A 16,161-nucleotide genomic window follows, 5' to 3' on the forward strand; every position below is an offset into this window, starting at 1 on the left:
AGAGCCTTTATAAAATTACACGTTTTTAGGAGGTCAAGTGCTACACATCTGTGTAAAATGTGAACCACACAGGGTAGAACAGGACTTTAATAAAGCAGAAAGAATAGGTTGACACGTTAAAAAAAACAGACACTGTAGATCTGCTCATCATCCAACTGGAGCATCATATTCTCAAGGAGTTATTCTTAGAATGAATAAACATAATTTCCTTGTGACATCAACAGCGCTAAAGATTCTCTCCATTCAATTCAATAAGAGCTTTAAGCCTCCGTATGGAACCACAGTCCACAGAGAATGGAGTTGTCACATGCTGCCGCCACATAGAAAAATCCTTTTGACAGTCAGTCGCCTTCCCGTCAAAGAAAAAAGCAGCTTTTTTTCAAACTAGGCTGCCAGGCTATATCCCCTCGATGTAGCGTTGTGTGCCGAAGCAAGTGTTCAAAAGCCTCTCAGACTACTAGTTGTGTTTAATGCAATACCACTGAAATGATCTATACAGTTTACTACAGCCTGGTGTGTACCAACACATGAAAATCCATGAAAGCACATGAAAGCCAAGATGAAACGATCTGCATTATTTGGAACGAAATAAAAAAGCATACATACGGTGGGCACACACACACACACACACACACACACGAGAGACCAGAGCCTGGGTTGAAACTGCATTCTGTAATCTAAAGTAAGCAGGGGTTGGAGCAGGTTTTGGATGCAGGCCATGGGCAGTTCTGAGACTGGCATTTCTGCCATCTTCAAATATGAACATTCTATCCTTAATTAGCTTGCGGAGAACAGAGGAGTTGATCCTGATTCGATAAGCCTCACAGCTATCCTCCAATCACAACAATTATCCAAATATTGGAACTATTACTTTTTTCTCTCCACAGAACCCGTTGGTATTCGGTTGCTAAGCAACAGTTTGTTTTTCCAGAGGAAACCATTCTGTCAAAAGTTGCTGGCTCACGTCTAAATTCTCAAACTAAATACATCACAAAACCGCTTTGCTTTGATTGTAAGCCTCAAAATGTTAAGCTAAATGTTTATTTTTGACTTTGTTATAATTCTAATTACATGTAAAGTGTTGGTCCCATGTTTCATGAGATTAAATAAAATATCCCAGAAATGTTCCATACACACAAAAAGCTTATTGCTCTCAAAGTTTGTGCACAAATTAGTTTAGATCCCTGTTAATGAGCATTTATCCTTTGCCAAGATAATCCATCCACCTGACAGGTGTGGCATATCAAGAAGCTGATTAAATAGCACGATCATTACACTGGTGCACCTTGCTGGGGACAATAAAAGGCAACTCTTAAATGTGCAGTTTTGTCACACAACACAATGCCACAGATGTCTCAAGTTTTTAGGGAGTGTGCAATTGGCTTGCTGACTGCAGGAATGTCCACCAGAGCTGTTGCCAGATAATTTAATGTTAATTTCTCTACCATAAGCCGCCTCTTCAATGTCGTTCTAGAGACCTTGGCACTACGTCGAACTGGCCTCACAACCACAGACCACGTGAAACCACACCAGCCCAGGACCTCCACATCCTTCTTCACCTGCGGGTTCGTCTGAGACCAGCCACCCGGACAGCTGATGAAACTGTGGGTTTGCACAAGCGAATAATTTTTCACAAACTGTCAGAAACCGTCTCAGGGAAGCTCATCTGCGTGCTCGTCGTCCTCACCAGGGTCTTGACCTGACTGCAGTTTGGCGGCGTAACCGACTTCAGTGGGCAAATGCTCACCTTGGATGGCCACTGGCACGCTGGAGAAGTGTGTGCTTCACGGTTTAATCCCGGTTTCAACTGTATTGGGCAGAAGGCAGACAGCGTGTATGGCGTCGTGTGGGCGAGCGGTTTGCTGATGTCAACGTTGTGAACAGAGTGCCCCATGGTGGCGATGGGGTTATGGTATGGGCAGGCATACGCTATGGACAACAAACAAAATTGCATTTTATCGAAGGCAATTTCAATGCACAGAAATACTGTGACTAGATCCTGAGGCCCATTGTCATGTCATTCATCCACTGCCATCCCCTCATATTTTAGCATGATAATGCACGGCCCCATGTCGCATGGATCTGTACACAATTCCTGGAAGCTGAAAATGTCCCAGTTCTTCCATAGTCTGCATACTCACCAGACATGTCACCCATTGAGCATGTTTGGGATGTTCTGGATCAACGTGTACAATAGCGTGCTTCAGTTCCCGCCAACTTCGCACAGCCATTGAAGAGGAGTGGGCCAACATTCCACAGGCCACAATCAACAGCCTCATCAACTCTACACGCTGCATGTGGCAAACCAGATACGGACTGGTTTTCTGAACGCATGTTGCGTTTATATCTTTGTTCATGTAATTTCCATGGTGATCAGAAGACACTCATATACACACTCATACATACTGTACAGTCGTGGGCAAAAGTTTTGAGAATGACAAGTATTGGTCTTCACAAAGTTCGCTACTTCAGTGTTATGAGAAATTTTTGTCAGATGTTACTATGGTATACTGAAGTATAATTACAAGCATTCCATAAGTGTCAAAGGCTTTTATTGACAATTACATTAAGTTAATGCAAAGAGTCAATATTTGCAGTGTTGACCTTTCTTTTTCAAGACCTCTGCAATCCGCCCTGGCATGCTGTCAATTAACTTCTGGGCCACATCCTGACTGATGGCAGCCCATTCTTGCATAATCAATGCTTGGAGTTTGTCAGAATTTGTGGGTTTTTGTATGTCCACCCGCCTCTTGAAGATCGACCACAAGTTCTCAATGGGATTAAGGTCTGAGGAGTTTCCAGGCCTTGGACCCAAAATATCGACGTTTTGTTCCCCGAGCCATTTAGTTATCACTTTTGCCTTATGGCAAGGTGCTCCATCATGCTGGAAAAGGCATTGTTCGTCACCAAACTGTTCTTGGATGGTTGGGAGAACTTGGAGGATGTGTTGGTACCATTCTTTATTCATGGCTGTGTTCTTAGGCAAAATTGTGAGTGAGCCCACTCCCTTGGCTGAGAAGCAACCCCACACATGAATGGTCTCAGGATGCTTTACTGTTGGCATGACACAGGACTGATGGTAGCGCTCACCTTGTCTTCTACGGACAAGGTGTTTTTCAGATGCCCCAAACAATCGCAAAGGGGATTCAGAGAAAATGACTTTACCCCAGTCCTCAGCAGTCCAATCCCTGTACCTTTTGCAGAATATCAGTCTGTCCCTGAGGTTTTTCCTGGAGAGAAGTGGCTTCTTTGCTGCCCTTCTTGACACCAGGCCATCCTCCAAAATTATTCGCCTCACTGTGCGTGCAGATGCACTCACACCTGCCTGCTGCCATTCCTGAGCAAGCTCTGCACTGGTGGTGCCCCGATCCCACAGCTGAATCAACTTTAGGAGACGGTCCTGGCACTTGCTGGACTTTCTTGTGCGGCCTGACGCCTTCTTCACAACAATTGAACCTCTCTCCTTGAAGTTCTTGATGATCCGATAAATGGTTGATTTAGGTGCAATCTTACTAGCAGCAATATCCTTGCCTGTGAAGCCCTTTTTGTGCAAAGCAATGATGACGGCACGTGTTTCCTTGCAGGTAACCATGGTTAACAGAGGAAGAACAATGATTTCAAGCACCACCCTCCTTTTAAAGCTTCCAGTCTGTTATTCTAACTCAATCAGCACGACAGAATGATCTCCAGCCTTGTCCTTGTCAACACTCTCACCTGTGTTAATGAGAGAATCACTGACATGATGTCAGCTGGTCCTTTTGTGGCAGGGCTGAAATGCAGTGGAAATTTTTTTGGGGGATTAAGTTCATTTTCATGGCAAAAAGGGACTTTGCAATTAATTGCAATTCATCTGATCACGCTTCATGACATTCTGGAGTATATGAAAATTGCCATCATCAAAACTGAGGCAGCAGACTTTGTGAAAATTAGTATTTGTGTCATTCTCAAAACTTTTGACCACAACTTTATATTCCTCCTTACACAATGGTTCACAATCAATAGGTAGGTCGAATAAGAATGAAAAGCACAAAAATGTAAATAGGAGTAGAATTCCCTTAAAAACACTTGGAACATGCTATAGAGGAGATGGACCCACTGGTTGTCCTCTAGGTTACAGAGAGATGGTAGTCCCATCCACTAACCTACCAGGTGTGAAACAGGAAAGGGAGTATGCTACTTTGGTATAGAGCAGACCTAACTCACTCTATTAAATTAATCAAAACAGGAACATTTCACATTTGGCTAGAAATTCAAAAGGAAATTCTCTCAACAGAGAAAAATGTCCTCATCTGTGCTACCTGTATCCCTCCACTAGAATCCCCATACTTGAATGAAGACAGCTTCTCCATCCTAGAGGGGGAGATCAATCATTTCCAGACCCAGGGACATGTACTAATCAGTGGTGACCTAAATGCCAGAACTGGACAAGAACCTGACACCGTCAGCACACAGGGGGACAAACACCTACCTGGAGGTAACAGCATTCCCTCCCCCTATGCCCCCCTAGACACAACTACGACAACATAACCAACTAAAACGGGTCACAACTCCTGTAGCTCAGTCGCACGCTGGGTATGTACATCGTCAATGGTAGTCTTCGAGTGGACTCCTACGGTAGGTACACCTATCGCTCATCTCTTGGCAGTAGTACTGTAGACTACTTTTTCACCAACCTCAACCCAGAGTCTCTCAGAGTGTTCACAGCCAGCCCACTGACACTCCTATCAGATCACAGCAAATTCAACATCTACTTGAACGGAACAATAACCAACCATGAGGCATCGAAGCCGAACAAACTGCATTCTATTAAGAAATGCTATAGATGGAAGCAGGGTAATGTAGAAACCTACCAAAAAACTATTGGCCAACAACAAATCCAATCTCTCCTAGACAACTTACTGGACAAAATGTTTTCCTGCCATAGTGAAGGTGTAAACTTTGCAGTAGGAAGCTGGAACAATATATTTGACCTATCATCTAAGATATCAAATTTAAATTCCGGCAGAAAACCTAAGACAACCAATTACAACGAGAAATGGTTTGATGAAGAATGGAAAAAACCTAAGAATGAAATTGAGAAACCTATCCAACCAAAAACACAGAACCAGAAAAGCTTAGCTTCACTATGGTGGAACACTAAAACAATACAGAAATACACTAACAAAAAAGAAAACAGCTCATTGTGATTGAAGAATCCATAGAATCAAATCACTTCTAGGAAAATTGGAACACACTAAACAATGAAGAGCTATCTATCCACAATGGAGATGCATGGATAAACCACTTCTCCAACCTTTTCGGCCATATAACAAAGAACCAAGAGCAAAAACATATACATGATAATTTACAAAATGTAAGATTAGCTATTAAAGACTACCAGAACCCACTGGACTCTCCAATTACATTGCATGAGCTACAGGACAAAACACAAACCCTCCAACCCAAAACGGCCTAAGGTGTTGATGGTATACTAAACGAAATGATGAAATATACAGACAACAAATTCAAATGGGCTATTCTTAAACTCTTCAACATTATCCTCAGCTCTGGCATCTTCCCTAATATTTGGCACCAAGGTCTGACCACCCAAATCCACAAAAGTGGAGACAAATTTGACCCCAATAATTACCGTGGAATCTGAGTCAGCAGCAATCTCGGAAAAATCCTTGGCAGTATCATCAACAGCAGACTCCAATACTTCCACAGTGAAAACAATGTCCTGAGCAAATGTCAAATTGGCTTCTTACCAAAATACCGTACGACAGACCACGTATACACCCTGCACACCCTTTTTTGACAAACAAACAAAACCAAAAGCAAAGTCTTCTCATGCTTTGTTGATTTCAAAAAAGCTTTTGACTGAATTTGGCATAAGGGTCTGCTATACAAATTGATGGAAAGCGGTGTTGGGGGGGGGGAAAGCATATGACATTATAAAATCAATGTTCGCAAACAACAAGTGTGCAGTTAAAATTGGCAATAAACACATAGATTCCTTTCCTCAGAGCCGTGGGGTGAGACAGGGATGTAGCTTGAGCCCCACCCTCTTCAACATATATAGAGTAACAATGAATTGGCGAGGGCACTAGAACAGTCTGCCTCACCCTACTGGACTCAGAAATCAAATATCTACTGTTTGCAAATGATCTGGTACTTCTGTCCCCAACCAGGGAGGGCAACTAGGAGAGCACCTAGATCTTCCGCACAGATTCTGTCAGACTTGGGGCCCTGACAGCAAATCTCAGTAAGACAAAAATAATGGTGTTCCAAAAAAGGTCCAGTAGCCAACACACCAAATACAAATTCTATCTAGACAGTGTTGCCCTAGAGCACACAAAGAATTATACCTACCTCGGCCTAAACATCAACACCACAGGTAACTTCCACAAGGCTGTGAACGATCTAAGAGACAAGGCAAGAAGAGCCATCTATGCCATCAAAAGGAACATAAAACAACATCCCAATTAGCGTCTGGCTAAAAATACTTCAAACAGTTATCGAACCCATTGCCCTTTGATTGTGAGGTCTGGGGTCCACTCACCAACCAAGAATTCCCAAAATGGGACAAACACCCAATTGTACAACGCAAAACCCCAAACAATGCATGCAGAGCAGAATTAGGATTATACCTGCTAGTTATCAAAATCCATAAAAGAGCTGTTAAATTCTACAACCACCTAAAAGGAAGCGTTGCCCACACATTCAAACACAAAGCCCTCCCCTACAGAGAGATTAACCTAAAGAGTCCCCTCAGCCATTTAGACCCAACCAAATTATGAGAAAGCAAAAAGATAACTATTTGACACACTGGAAAGAATCAACCAAAAAACAGAGCAAATTGGAAAGCTATCTGGCCCTAAACAGAGAGTACACATTGGCAGAATACCTGACCACTGACTGACCCAAAATTAAGAAAATCCTTGACTATGTACAGACTCAGTGAGCATTGCCTTGCTATTGAGAGAGGCCACCACAGGCAGACCTGGCTCTCAAGAGAAGCCAGGCTATGTGCCTACTGCCCACAAAATGAGGTGGAAACTGAGCTACACTTCCTAACCTTCTGCCAAATGTATGACCGCATTTGAGACATATTTCCCACAGATCACACAGACCTACAAAGAATTTGAAAACAAATCTAACATTGATAAACTCCCATATCTGTTAGGCGAAATACCGCAGTGTGCAATCACAGCAGCAAGATTTGTGGCCCATTGCCATGAGAAAAGGGCAACCAGTGGAGCACAAACATTGTAAATACAACCCATATTTATCTGTTTATTTTCCCTTTCATACTTACAACACAAATATAATTGTAATACTTTTGTGAGTGTAATGTTTACTGATTATTTCCCTTGTTTATTTCCCTTTTGTTTATTTAGTATTCCATTTGCTTTGGCAATGTAAACAAATATGTTTCCCATGCCAATAAAGCCCATTGAATTAAATTTAGAGAGAGCGAGAAGGCCCTTACAGCGTTTCATATGGTCACAAAACACTAAGCTCTAACAGCTATGAACCCCACATTGCTGCGGCAGCTGATTCTGTTGTCCATTGGATCTGACAGACGTCCTTGTTCACAGCGACTCAGTCACAGCCCTGAGCAGCAGACAACACCAGTGAAATCAGAGTAATAGAAACAAAGTGAGATGAACGTCTATTAAAGTCAACACTGACGTCTACGTGACAGAGAACTATGTATCAATTCATCAGGCGCTGGTAAATTGCAGAGAAACAGCCGACATGCAAAAATAGAAAATTACATTTTTGAAACACATTCCATCCAGCTGGAACTGTTTATCAGGGAATTGTTTCCCTTGACGTTTTATCAGGGGGCAAGATGTTGTTTTCTATCTAATTGATGGGACCTCGATGAACTTGTGCTACTTTTGACTTTATTACAGTTGATACTCAATGACGTCTCTCCCTCTCTCCACAACTACACACACACACTAAGGGAAAAGTGCTATTTCATGCGATCATCTAGTCACATTTAAGCTTTCTGCAGCGCATGTTATGAGGGTTCAGATGAGAACAGGCTGACAGGCAGGCAGGCAGCTCTGAAAAGAGGAGATAGCAGTGTTCTGTGTGATTTAAGGTTAATTCAACATTACGTCAACAAAGTGGAATTTATGACCACTACCTCCTTAAACTCAACTACCTCTCCCCTTCTCTCCTCCCCTCGCTCTTGGGTAGGCTAATACTCCCAGTGCTCGGAAAATTGCCTATAAAGTACCCTCAAAACTAAAGAACAAAAAAATAAAGTAGTCAACTGTCCATTAAAAAAATGCCCCTCTCCCTCATAAGCTGATTTTTGATTAGCCAGTAATAGCCACATAAAAATGCAAGTGACGCTAATGGTGTCTGAGCCATTACTCTGTATTCTCCACTGTTCAAGTCCCTAGTGAAGAGACATTCAGGACATCCGCCATACTTTAACACTACATATAAAAACACCCAGATGTCTGTGGCTTTTATACACCATGCATATTACTGTAATGGAGATATGAGCCCACTAAAAAAATCATTTCAATCATTTTAATAAACTGGCATGGTGTAGCATGATAATGAGTTCTGACCAAATATGATCTGCTAGATAAGCCGATGGTAAATCAATTGCTGGGAAGTAAATAATGATGAAACACAAAATGAGAAACAATATATATTTAAGGACAATGAAAGTGGTGGCGGATAGATTATGCTAGATCCTTTCATGCGACAACTAGAGCCATAACAATGAAGGACAACAATTCTGATTAAGTAGGTGGAACCCAGTGCTGCCAGAGAGCTGTTCTATGACATGTGGATGTTCCAACAGCTGGAACATAATTAGCTCTGCATGTGTAATCACTTGGTTATATTATGGGATGTCCTTCAGTCTTTATCCAGTCATGTCAGCCTGTTTCAGGGAAATGGCCCCTCAAACAGCAAATAGAGGGTGATAACAGAACCTATTATTACGGTCTCGGGAAAAGGACCACTATGAAGATTAATCTGCTGGTCAATGTGGGTAAATGCGCACGCACGGACACTTTTTTGACCATATTAGTGGGCAACTGCCTGTCTGCCTTCTGTTGCGGTGTGTTGAGTGTGTGTGTGGCAGGTAGCCTAGTGGTTAAGAACGTTGGCCATTAAAGGTCGCTGGTTTGAATGCCCGAACCGACTAGGTGAAAAATCTGTCTGTGTCCTTGAGCAAGGCACTTAACCCTAATTGCTCCTGTAAGTCTCTCTGGATAAGAGCATCTCTTAAAATGTGTAATGTACATGTGTGTGTGCTGAGTGTGTGTAGAGGTACAATGAGTACCTAATTAAAAAAGTAATGACTATTCATGCCTGCTTCCCTCCATGTGACTGAATGACTGGCTCCTCTTACCCACAAATTGTGCATGTCTGACACGGTACATCCAAGCATGGTTACCTGGCGACCAGCACTGGATGACAGGAATGTGTGTGTAAGAGCCCCCCCAACTCCACCCTGTTCCCCATATCCCCCCAGCAGCCCTCCCACCTACACCCGATTGTGGTGTGGGGGTCCCCAGGGGCCCAGATTCTTCCCAGTTGTGCTGATTGTAGACCCCCTTTGTCAGAGCACAATGAGGAGAGAATCCCGTCTCCTGGCAACAGATCCTACTGAGAATGCTGCTGCTGCTACAGCACTTGAGAGACCGAGAGGAGAGGGGGAAGGAGAGGAGAGAGAAATGCTGAGCAGGGGAAGGAAGGAAGAATGGGGATTTGTGAAAGAGGGAAATTACATGTTTATACAGTGGGGAGAACAAGTATTTCATACACTGCCGATTTTGCAGGTTTTCCTACTTACAAAGCATGTAGAGGTCTGTAATTTTTATCATAGGTACACTTCAACTGTGAGAGACGGAATCTAAAACAAAAATCCAGAAAATCACATTGTATGATTTAAGTATTTGATTGTATGATTGTATGATAAGTATTTGATCACCTACCAACCAGTAAGAATTCCGGCTCTCACAGACCTGTTAGTTTTTCTTTAAGAAGCCCTCCTATTCTCCACTCATTACCTGTATTAACTGCACCTGTTTGAACTCGTTACCTGTATAAAAGACACCTGTCCACACACTCAATCAAACAGACTCCAACCTCTCCACAATGGCCAAGACCAGAGAGCTGTGTAAGGACATCAGGGATAAAATTGTAGACCTGCACAAGGCTGGGATGGGCTACAGGACAATAGGCAAGCAGCTTGGTGAGAAGGCAACAACTGTTGGCGCAATTATTAGAAAATGGAAGAAGTTCAAGATGACGGTCAATCACCCTCAGTCTGGGGCTCCATGCAAGATCTCACCTCGTGGGGCATCAATGATCATGAGGAAGGTGAGGGATCAGCCCAGAACTACACGGCAGGACCTGGTCAATGACCTGAAGAGAGCTGGGACCACAGTCTCAAAGAAAACCATTAGTAACACACTACGCCGTCATGGATTAAAATCCTGCAGCGCACGCAAGGTCCCCCTGCTCAAGCCAGCGCATGTCCAGGCCCGTCTGAAGTTTGCCAATGACCATCTGGAAGATCCAGAGGAGGAATGGGAGAAGGTCATGTGGTCTGATGAGACAAAAATAGAGCTATTTGGTCTAAACTCCACTTGCCGTGTTTGGAGGAAGAAGGATGAGTACAACCCCAAGAACACCATCCCAACCATGAAGCATGTAGGTGGAAACATCATTCTTTGGGGATGCTTTTCTGCAAAGGGGACAGGACGACTGCACCGTATTGAGGGGAGGATGGATGGGGCCATGTATCGCGAGATCTTGGCCAACAACCTCCTTCCCTCAGTAAGAGCATTGAAGATGGGTCGTGTCTGGGTCTTCCAGCATGACAACGACCCGAAACACACAGCCAGGGCAACTATGGAGTGGCTCCGTAAGAAGCATCTCAAGGTCCTGGAGTGGCCTAGCCAGTCTCCAGACCTGAACGCAATAGAAAATCTTTGGAGAATGCTGAAAGTCCCTATTGCCCAGCGACAGCCCCGAAACCTGAAGGATCTGGAGAAGGTCTGTATGGAGGAGTGGGCCAAAATCCCTACTGCAGTGTGTGCAAACCTGGTCAAGACCTACAGGAAACGTATGATCTCTGTAATTGCAAACAAAGGTTTCTGTACCAAATATTAAGTTCTGCTTTTCTGATGTATCAAATACTTATGTCATGCAATAAAATGCAAATTAATTACTTAAAAATCATACAATGTGATTTTCTGGATTTTTGTTTTAGATTCCGTCTCTCACAGTTGAAGTGTACCTATGATAAAAATTACAGACCTCTACATGCTTTGTAAGTAGGAAAACCTGCAAAATCAGCAGTGTATCAACTACTTGTTCTCCCCACTGTGTGTATGTGTATATATATATATATATATATATATATATATATATATATATATATATATATATATATATATATATATATATATATATATATACATACAGTGAGGGAAAAAAGTATTTGATCCCCTGCTGATTTTGTACGTTTGCCCACTGACAAAGAAATTATCAGTCTATAATTTTAATGGTAGGTTTATTTGAACAGTGAGACAGAATAACAACAAAAAAATCCAGAAAAACACATGTCAAAAATGTTATAAATTGATTTGCATTTTAATGAGGGAAATAAGTATTTGACCCCCTCTCAATTAGAAAGATTTCTGGCTCCCAGGTGCCTTTTATACAGGTAACGAGCTGAGATTAGGAGCACACTCTTAAAGGGAGTGCTCCTAATCTCAGCTTGTTACCTGTATAAAAAGACACCTGTCCACAGAAGCAATCAATCAATCAGATTACAAACTCTCCACCATGGCCAAGACCAAAGAGCTCTCCAAGGATGTCAGGGACAAGATTGTAGACCTACACAAGGCTGGAATGGGCTACAAGACCATCGCCAAGCAGCTTGGTGAGAAGGTGACAACAATGGAAGAAACACAAAATAACTGTCAATCTCCCTCGGCCTGGGGCTCCATGCAAGATCTCGCCTCGTGGAGTTGCAATGATCATGAGAACGGTAAGGAATCAGCCCAGAACTACACGGGAGGATCTTGTCAATGATCTCAAGGCAGCTGGGTCCATAGTCACCAAGAAAACAATTGGTAACACACTACGCCGTGAAGGACTGAAATCCTGCAGCGCCCGCAAGGTCCCCTGCTCAAGAAAGCACATATACATGCCCATCTGAAGTTTGCCAATGAACATCTGAATTATTCAGAGGAGAACTGGGTGAAAGAGTTGTGGTCAGATGAGACCAAAATGGAGCTCTTTGGTATCAACTCAACTCGCCATGTTTGGAGGAGGAATGCTGCCTATGACCAAGAACACCATCCCCACCGTCAAACATGGAGGTGGAAACATTATGCTTTGGGGGTGTTTTTCTGCTAAGGGGACAGGACAACTTCACCGCATCAAAGGGACGATGGACGGGGCCATGTACCGTCAAATCTTGGGTGAGAACCTCCTTCCCTCAGCCAGGGCATTGAAAATGGGTCGTGGATGGGTATTCCAGCATGACAATGACCCAAAACACACGGTCAAGGCAACAAAGGAGTGGCTCAAGAAGAAGCACATTAAGGTCCTGGAGTGGCCTAGCCAGTCTCCAGACCTTAATCCCATAGAAAATCTGTGGAGGGAGCTGAAGGTTCGAGTTGCCAAATGTCAGCCTCGAAACCTTAATGACTTGGAGAAGATCTGCAAAGAGGAGTGGAACAAAATCCCTCCTGAGATGTGTGCAAACCTGGTGGCCAACTACAAGAAACGTCTGACCTCTGTGATTGCCAACAAGGGTTTTGCCACCAAGTACTAAGTCATGTTTTGCAGAGGGGTCAAATACTTATTTCCCTCATTAAAATGCAAATCAATTTATAACATTTTTGACATGCGTTTGTCTGGATTTTTTTGTTGTTATTCTGTCTCTCACTGTTCAAATAAACCTACCATTAAAATTATAGACTGATCATATCTTTGTCAGTGGGCAAACGTACAAAATCAGCAGGGGATCAAATACTTTTTTCCCCTCACTGTGTGTGTATATATATATATATATATATATATATGCTATTAAAAATATCTATTCAGATATCTTGCATATCTTAATTTCTATCATTATCAATTAATATGCGTAATAATGTTGGCAGTTCATGGGAAGGGTTGTTACCTATAACCCGGATTGCCATTGTATTACATTACATTTTTGTCAAGCAATTATTATTTTAGCAAACAATTATTGTGGTTCATCCTATATTCTCCCTAACATCCTTACACACTCAACCCCTTTCCTCCACAATCAACCATAAGATGCTCAACGCTTGTTACATCCCAGAGCCCAACTCAAGAAAGGACCTGATTTACGAATGCATATACAGTTACAGCTGTTTGAGAAAGCATGCAAGATTGAGCAAAAATTTTGATTTGATTAACCTATGTCAAGTCCTAGGTGATGGAGATCAGATCCACCCTCTTCCCCTGAAACACAAACACTTTGGTCCCCCGTTGTAACCATTTTTCCCAAGCATCTCCGTGCAGTCAGACCTTTGATTATTTTGTGCCACCAGGGCCACAATAATATGCCCCCTCTCGGTTTGTCCGAGTGTGACCCCCTCCCCATGGGTTACTGCAGCCAGCGTTGCCAGCACTGCCACTACCTGGGTGGGGGTACCACACCGGAATCCTCAACGGCTAGGTACAAGGTCGTCAAGGTTCTCATTAGCAGCTTTGAGAATTTCCTTGTATACTATGCTCTCCCATCAGGGGGCTCTGGCTTTGTAGGACCAACCCTGCCAGGCAGGCTCAGAGTCTTGAGGGGGCGGTGCTGCTTTAGTAGGTCTCTGTTTTGGTTGCATATAGGCAACTTACAGCAGGGTCATAAAACTGATAGGGACTTCTCTTTGGTGTATGGGTCGTTCAGGTGGGTGTCTAGGATATAGGGTTGGGGACTGTTCCATCATGATAGGACAATACAAATTTGTATTGTATACTTTATTTTTAAATGTATTTCCCTCATCTGCACAAAATTGAAAGCTCTCTCTCACAACCCCTGCTCACAGACACACTTTGGTTCTGGGATATGCTACCATTTCCTTTCTCACTTAACGCCACACTTTTCCAAACACAAGACTCACACCACACCTTCCATCACAATACATCCACACATACTGTGACTTCTATTTGCTATGTTTTTATCTCCACTATGTTGATTAAGTACTTGTGTTCTAATTAGTTAGTTATATTTGAAGATGTATAATTTCACTTGTTATCCTTTCTTGTAATGCCGTCTTATCCCTTTCTAAAATACTAGAAATACTAGAAATGTGTTTTATTATTACAATCCCTACCATGGCTAGTATTGGAGTGTTCCATTATTCGACTCCTTTATTAGAACTTTCAGAATAGCCATGGAGTAGTCTTTATGTCGCGGAACATTTGGTTGTCAATATACAGTTCAACGACTACGAGAGCAAACCGCTTCCCTTTTAATCTATTTTTCTTGAAGATTGGGTACAGAACTTTGCGCCGTTCTGCAATCTCCCTCGGGAACTATTCATTCATGCCTATTTTCGTGCCAGCAAGTCTTTTACCTAGGCTTTTAACCATTACTTTATCCTTAAAGAAAGCAAATTTGCCAACGATTGGACGCTCATATGTCTGTCCTCTTTGTCCGAAACGGTGTACACGTTCAAGTTGGATTTTATCGACAGCATCAAGTGGGATTTGAAGCGCTGTAAGAAAGAAGTCCTTCACAATTTTTTCGGTAACCTCTCCTTCTTTTTACATGTTGCTCAGAGGTTTAATATTTTTGTGGTAAAGTAAGGACCAGTCATCACCTGGAATCCAGTCAAGGCAGTGAGATGCCTATTAAGACTGAGCCATCATTCTAAACAAGGGCCTGGAAGATAGAGCGCGATGAAAGAGACTACAAATTTAAGTACCGGTGACAACGATTAAACCATGTTTTCAGTTGTCCTTAAAACTACAACCATGCTGAACGTTATCATCAGTTGAAAGGTTATGCTTTGAGGGTTAAAAATAATGTATACTTTCCCGCACATTCCAGATAACATTTTCTGTGTCTACGCACTCTGTTAAGCTACAATATTGAGACAACAAATGGCAGTGTGTCTGTGTGATATGTCTGGAGCAGCATAATGTCCTCACCAGGGCCTAAAATTAACTTTTTGGCCACTGTGGCAGGTAGATTTTAAAATATACCAGCCACTCAGATTACTAGCCAATATATGTCGCGCGTCACTACTTCACAGGAGAGACATTTGAACGTAAATATTGTATTTATCAAAATGCGTATTTTTGGCTGAAATGCCTTCTGGAACATGTGAACTTTCATGTGCCTTAATAACAAACTTGTATGCCATCTGTAAATACGATAAAATTTGTTAAATTACGAGCCTAGTTGGTTTAGCCACGGAAAAAGACAGGAACCTTCCCGCTAGTCACGATAGGCTGAGATAATAGGGTGGCGCACAATTGGCCCAGCGTCGTCCGGGTTTGGCCGGTGTAGGCCGTCATTGTAAATAAGAATTTGTTCTTAACAGACTTGCCTAGTTAAATAAAGGTAAAATAAATAAAATTAAAATAATAATGGATGATAATGGATGGGCTGGACATGCTGAGAGATGAGTTCGGATTGGTCTGCCATATAGCACGCTTCTGTCTATAACATGAGCTGCTCAGTATGTGTAGGAAAATAGAACACGCAGAAGGTTGTTGTACAAAACACCCGTCTCTGGATTACATCTTCAAACTAAGGGCAACCATGGCATCCGTGACAGAGAGGGAGAAGGTTCTCTGAGGAATAAAGCACTTATTGGCTTCTCCTTATTTCTGACTGGTTGAATAATCAATAATCATCAGCGGATTTGGGCAATGCCAGCATTGCACATGAAGGGGGAGAGGGGTTGGGGGTGGCACAGTCACACAGATCTTTAAGGTTGAAGTGCACTTAAACAAATGTCTGTTAAAAATCCATAGTTCAATGCTGAGACTGGAGCAGTCCATTAATACGGGAAAGAGTCTAGCTAGCCACATTTTCAGATATTATACGTTTCTAAGTTTGTCAGAAAGTCGTTTTCATTGCAAGTTAAAGCGTTGGTTAGCTAGCTAGCTAGCTAACGTTAGCTGGCTAGCTAACATTACATG

General features: G+C 42.5%; 1 protein-coding gene across 1 annotated transcript in view; it reads right to left on the reverse strand.

Annotated features, from left to right (window-relative positions):
• The window catches only part of LOC311141996 (coxsackievirus and adenovirus receptor homolog), a 72,934-nt gene that overhangs the window by 19,158 nt on the left and 37,615 nt on the right, over positions 1 to 16,161 (reverse strand). The window lies entirely within an intron of this gene.

This window comes from Coregonus lavaretus, assembly GCF_964263955.1.
Source record: "Coregonus lavaretus genome assembly, chromosome: 15".
Taxonomy (NCBI): domain Eukaryota; kingdom Metazoa; phylum Chordata; class Actinopteri; order Salmoniformes; family Salmonidae; genus Coregonus; species Coregonus lavaretus.